Source organism: Notamacropus eugenii, chromosome 2 (genome assembly GCF_028372415.1).
Source record: "Notamacropus eugenii isolate mMacEug1 chromosome 2, mMacEug1.pri_v2, whole genome shotgun sequence".
Taxonomy (NCBI): domain Eukaryota; kingdom Metazoa; phylum Chordata; class Mammalia; order Diprotodontia; family Macropodidae; genus Notamacropus; species Notamacropus eugenii.
The window spans coordinates 103,415,380-103,422,463 of record NC_092873.1 but is presented as its reverse complement, the minus strand read 5'-3'; positions in this window follow the sequence as shown (position 1 = coordinate 103,422,463).

The following is a 7,084-nucleotide window of genomic DNA, read 5'->3' as shown; positions in this document are numbered from 1 at the left end:
ATCTCCCATCTCCAGGCACTTCCTGCCACTGTCTCCTCCTTCCCCTTGCCTGATATCATGAAGAAGTCCTCCTCCATGTCCAGGCCAACATCTTAACATTCCTAAGGGATCCCATTTCTTCTCTCTCTCCCCCAAAACTAGATTTCCTGAAGCCAAGAGAAAGTTCCAAGCCCTGAAAGGTGACAGAGAGGGCAGGAATTCACAGCTTGAAGTCTTAGGGGTTTCCTCACCTTCCTCTGATCCTGTGCCTGCCCCACTAGTCTCTGGAGAAGGTGACAGTTGAAGGAGGCAATGAGGAGGGTCTGACTGAGGCTGAAGAGGTCTTAGGCACAGCCCAGGAGGAAAACTTAGGAAAATGTCATTCTGAGATGAATGGGTCCTGTCATTCACAAACGTACCATGGTTATCCTGAGCATTAGAGTGGCAAAAGTTATGTCAACCCTGGTTTCCATCGTCTCATTCCAGACATAACTCGTAAGGGAGAAAATAGAGACCTGAAGGAATTTTCCATCCCATACCTGACTGTGTCTTTACTTGGAAGGTGGACATGGTCTATCTGTGGGGTCTAAAGGAGAACATGAAGGTGAGTAAGAATGGCTTAGAGGTAGAGACTGAGAGACTGGAGCCTGAGTCTTCCACTTCTGGCTAACCATTCTTCTACAGGGGAATGGCAAAGGCCCCATGCTTGTTCTGATGGTCTCCAGTGGGTCTTTCCTTTCTCCAATCAATTAATCAAGATTGAATGAATGCATGTGTGAATGAGACAGTGAGTGACTGGACAGTAACGTGAGTTGAGAGAGTGAGAAACTAGATGGTGACATTGAAGTTACTGAGCTAGAAGAAGGGCCACTGCCTGACATTAGCAGGGTAAGGGTCTGATTCACCTTAACCCTTTAGCTCTCACACAAATAATGGACAACCAGCTCTAGAAGACAAATGATTTTTATACTGTGCAAGGGTTGAATGAAAAGGGGAAAGGAAAGGGAATAAGCTCCTACTATGTGGTAGGGATTGGGCTAAGTGCTTTTGAAATAGTGCCCTATTAAATCCACACAATAAACCTATGTGGATATGTGTGACTCTTGTTCTCATTTTATACTTGAGGAAACTGAGGGAAACGGAGGATAAGTGATATGTCCAGGCTCACACAGAAACAGAATTGGGCTCCTCAACATGAACTTCAACTTACAATAATGGAAAGTCTCCAGATATTATATTAAAGATTTCAAATGAACTCGATCCCTCAGCATATTCCTGCCATTGTGTTTCCTAGGGGGCTCTGCTGTCTCTAACCTGTTTTGGCTATAAGAATGTGGTTTGTTGATGTGATGTCTCTGGAAGAAGAGTGAGGAACTGGGAGGATAGGCCAAGGGGAAGCCCTGGGAGATGTGAGGCTGCCCAAAGAGCAAGGGCAGCTCTGCCCTGGAGGCCAGAGAGGAAGCAGCTGCTGCTCTGAGCTGAATTCACCGAAAAGCACAGGGAAGCTTCTGTTCAGGACTGAAGCATTGTGAGAAAGGGAAGCTTTTATTCTGCTGATAGCAATTATCTCCAGCATCCTCAGGCGTCAGGCTGCCAATAGTGAGAGTGCAATCAGTCCCAGACTCATAGCCCCTGAACAAGGCAGGCACTCCTGATTCCAGTCTGGTATTCCCACAGATGAGGAGCCTGAGGACTCAGCCAGGTTTCTGTTGGTATCAGTTTAAGCTTTCATCTCTATTAAACCCTTTAAAGGAAAGGCTCTCACTGACTTTGCATCTCATGGTGACTCCTTCTGGATATCTGGATAAAGAAACTGTGGACTGGGTTAGTACAATGATCCCATTGTAATCTAGAAATTCCACAGAATTACACAAATTCAAAAATGTGTGAATGCCCAAGTCAAAGGATATGAAGAAGACAGTTTGTGGAGACAAAGGAACCCCCAAATTACTGACCATTGCTTCTATTTGCTTCAAAAGGAAAGTCATGATCCGTCTTCTCCACCAAATTCATAGTGCTTACAAACTGGAGCCAAGTCATGTTTGTCATTCCTGTTTTCCCCTGCTCTGTCTAAGTTTGGTCGCTCACTTGTAAGGAGTTATAAGATTTCCATCCCTGAAAATCTGTGATCTTCCAAACCCCTTCACTGTTCTGTTCTATCTTGCCTTGAGTCAAGAGAACGAGGATCCAGAACAGCTGGCATAGAAACATCATTCTGGCACTTACAGACTTGTAAACAACACTCTGAGTCCTGAGTAATATAGGCAGAAAAGAGGATGCTTTTATTTCCCAAGCAGAGCCTGTCAAAATTCCCTTGGATCTCAAAATGAAAAATGATACCAGAGAGCAGGTTTTAATGTGTGCCTGATTTCAGGGAACTTACAATGGAGACATCATCAAACCAGCTCAGACTGACCATTTACCATGACATCCTGTTTATCCTTCCAGCTTGCTGGCATCATCCTCAAAAAAATATCTCATATTTACCTTGTACATTCGTATCTGTGTACATATTATTTTTTCTTATTAAATGTGAATTTATGAAGAGCAGGGACTCTCATTTTTGTCTTCCCTCCCTCTAGATTCTGCCACAGTACCTGGGACATAGTAGATCCTTAATAAATGTTTATTAATGATTTATTGACATTTGTGCTCAAACCTGTGACTTCATGGGGTGTCAGAGACAAAATGGTAGATTAAAACAGGAATTTGCTTGAGGTCTCCCCCAAAATCCTCCAAGTACCTGTAAAAAAGACCCCAAACAAATTTTAGAGCAGCAGAACCCAAAAAATGGCAGAGTGAAACAAATTTCCAGCCCAAGACAACTTGGAAGGTTGATAGGGGAGGTCTGTTACTCTGGTCTGATAGAAGAGTGTAGTCCAGCCTGGACCAAGTTGGCACAAAGCAGGGCAGGCCTCAGGGGACTGAATCTCTGGCACTTGTGGTGGTTTCCAGACTTATCAACCCATAGACACCAAAGACAACTTAGAAGGTCAATGGGAAAGGTCCGTAGGACACGCGTGATACAGGAGCAAAGTCTGAACTCCAAGGCAAAAGTGGTAGTGGCAGTGGCAGTGGCTGCTTCTGGGGCTCTCAACACACAGATGATGGGGATACAGTAGCTGCTGGGAGGTAGAGTGCAGGTATCTCTTTGGTGGTACTGAGGCAGGATTCTTTTGCTTTGATCATGCTTCAATCTGGGTGGCAGTCATGGGGTGACGAGTTGTATAGGCATGGCAGAGTTTATGATGGCATTGGAGAGGGAATCCTTCTCACAGATTCAAGGCAGAAAACAGTGCTGTGATCACTCACAGACCAGAGTACAAACCAGGAGAGGTGTAAACACCTCTCCTTTCATCCTACAACCTTGGAAGAACTGGAAGGTTACAGGTCCTTAGAAATATTTCTGAAAACAGTTCCACAAAATCACTGAAGCTTGGAACAGTATACCTTTCACACTGGAATCAGACACCTGCCTTAACAAAGAGTTAAAAAGTCAAGCAATGATCTGGGAAAATGAGAAAGGGGGAGGGACATCAGACTACAGAATTTTACTTTGGTGACAGGAAGATCAAAACATACAACCAGAAGACAAAAAAGTGAAAGCTCCTACATCCGAAGAAAAAGATGAAGGCCATAGAAGAGCCCCAAAAGAATTTTGAAAATAAAGTAAAAAAAATCAGATGAAAAATTGAAAAGAGTAATGAGAAGGATGGAAGACAATCATGAAAAATGAGTCAACAGCTTGCTAAAGTAGACACACACACAAAATGCTGACACAAAAAACAGTTTTAAAAATTGTCCCAATTGAATTGGCCAAATAAAACAGGAGGACCAAAAGTTCACTGAAGAAAACAATTACTTGAAAAGTAGAATGGAGCAAATAAAAGCTAATGACTGAGAAATGAAAAAATTATAAAACAAAACCAAAAATTATAAAACAAAACAAAAACAATGAAAAAAAGAAGACAAGGTGAAATATCTCACTGGAAAAAAAGCAACTGATCTGGAAAACAGATGCAGGAGAGATAATTTAAAATATTTTAAATAGTTTAAAAATTATTGGACTACCTGAAAGCCATGATCAAAAAAAAGAGCTTAGAAATCATCTTTTAATAAGTTTCAAGAACAATTATACTGATATACTAGAATCAGAGAAGAAAATAGACATGGAAAGAATCCACCCATTACCTCCTGAAACATATCCCAAAAGGAAAACTCCTAGGAATATTATTGCCAAATTCCAGAGTTCCCATGTCAAGGGGAAAATATTTCAAGTACCTAGAAAGAAGCAGTTCAGGTATGGTGGAAACACAATCAGGATAATACGAGATTTAGCAGCTGCTACACTAAAGGATCTGAGGGCTTGTAATATGATATTCCAGAGGTGAAAGGAGCTAGGATTAAAACCAAGAATTATATACCCAGTATAATACTTCAGGGCAGAAAATGGACATTCAATGAAATAAATCACTCTCAACCATTCTTGATGAAAATACCAGAGCTGAATAGAAAATTTGACTTTCTAATACAAGAATCAAGACAAGCAAGAAAAGGTAAACATGAAACAAAAATTATAAGCAACTTATAAAAGTTGAGCTGTTTATATTCCTACGTGGAAAGATAATATTGTAACTCATGAGACCTTTCTCAGTATTAGGGTAGTTGGAGGGAATGTATATACATACATATATATATATGTATATATATATGTGTGTGTGTGTGTGTGTATGTATATATATATATATATATACGTGTGTGTGTTGTGCGTGTGAGTGTGTGTGTGTTTGTCTGTGTGTATATAGAGACAGATATCTATGGATCTATGGCTATAGATTTTGTCTATAGATCTGTAGCTATAGATCTATAGATATCTTTATCTAGGCATGTGTATGTATATATGTGTGTGTGTGTATGTATACGTAAATAGATGGGCTATAGATGGGTTGCAGAAATTTGTCTTACCCTACAGGGACATAGGAGATAAGGGGATAGGGGAAGAGGGGAGTCGTTGATAGAAGGGAGGGCAGATTGAGAGAAGGGGTAATCAGAATGCGTGTTATCTTGTGGTAGGGTTAGAAGAGAGATGGGGAGAATACTTGGAATTCAAAATCTTGTGGAAATGGATGGTGAAAACTAAAAAGTTATTAATGAATCAATAATAAAAAAGATTGTGACCTCATGAGCATATAAGATGTTTTTGATATAATACAAGATGCCCCCAGTTGTGGATAAACAGAAGAACCCTATTCCTATCCCACAACTGAGACTAGATCTCTTGTCTCCCTTGGAAACATTTTTAAACCCTTCAGAACTGCATACAAGGAAAAAAGAGCTTACAAGCCTTTAGGTTCTGTGCTGACTAGCTTTGCTCATGAACCTGACCCAATATCACCTCTAGTGGTATAAGGGTCAATTAATGAAAACTGAGGAAACAATGTGAGCTATATGATTTATTAGGAAAATCAGTATGATAAGTGGGTCAGTAAACTCCCCAGTGAGTCTAAAGACCCTGAATAGTGTAAGATAATTTTTACATATTAAAAACAATCAAATGAAACCAATTAATTATATGAAAGCAGTCAGGCAGGATGCAAGCCAAAATATGAAATTAAGTAATATGATTTTTAATTAGAGGAAAGATTGCTTCCAAAATCATCCCCAAAGACTTCCAAACCAAAGCACTTCTACTGGGTCAGCACCCTCCTATGAGTTCTGTCTCCCAATATTTCGATGGAAACTCCTTGAGGCCATGGTCTCTCTTTGCTTCCATATTTATATTTCTAAATATATCACACAGGAAACACCTGAACTCAAAACCATTATACATGCTTGATTGTGCCACCTTGGAGGAAGTGAGATCTTACAGATACCCAGAGTATACCATACTTCTGATAACAGATCCAAAACTCAAGTAACTGGTTGGGAAAATGCGAAAAAAAGGGGGGGGGGGGAATGAGACTATAGAAGGTTACTTTCTTGGTGAACAGATATCTCCTCCTATCCTATCAGATGAGGAAGAACAATGCTTACCATCAGGGAAAGACATAAAAGTCAAGGCTTCTGTATCCCAAACATCCAAAATAAATATGCAATGGTTTCAGGCCATGGAAGAGCTCAAAAAGGATTTTGAAAATCAAGGAAGAGAGGTGGAGGAAAAATTGGGAAGAGAAATGAGAGAGATGCAAGAAAATCATGAAAAGCAGGTCAACACCTGGCTAAGGGAGACACAAAAAATGCTGAAGAAAGTAACATCTTTAAAAATAGGCTAACTCAATTGGCAAAAGAGGTTCAAAAAGTAAATGAGGAGAAGAATGCTTTCAAAAGCAGAATTAGTAAAATGGAGAAGGAGGTCCAAAAGCTCACTGAAGAAAATAGCCTTTTAAGAATTAGAATGGAACAGATGGAGGCTAATGACTTTATGAGAAACCAAGAAATCACAAAACAAAACCAAAAGAATGAAAAAATGGAAGATAATGTGAAATATCTCATGGGAAAAACAACTGACCTGGAAAACAGATCCAGGAGAGACAATTTAAAAACTATGGGACTACCTGAAAGTCATGATCAATAAAGAAGCCTAGAAATCATCTCTCACAAAATTATCAAGGAAAACTGCCCTGATATTCTAGAACAAGAGGGCAAAATAAATATTGAAAGAATCCACCAAACACCCACTGAAAGAGATCCAAAAAGAGAAACTCCTAGGAACATTGTGGCCAAATTCCAGAGTTCCCAGGTCAAGGAGAAAATATTGCAAGCAGCTAGAAAGAAACACTTGGAAATAAAATCAGGATATCACAAGATCTAGCAGCCTCTATACTAAGGGATTGAAGGATGTGGAATATGATATTCCAAAAGTCAAAGGAACTAGGACTAAAACAAAGAATCAAATACCCAGCAAAATTGAGTATAATACTTCAAGGGAAAAAATGGTAGTTCAATGAAATAGAGGACTTTCAAGCATTCTTGATGAAAAGACCAGAGTTGAAAAGAAAACTTGAGTTTCAAACACAAGAATCAAGAGAAGCATGAAAAGGCAAACAGCAAAGAGAAATCATAAGGGACTTACTAAAGTTGGACTGTTTACATTTTTACATGGAAA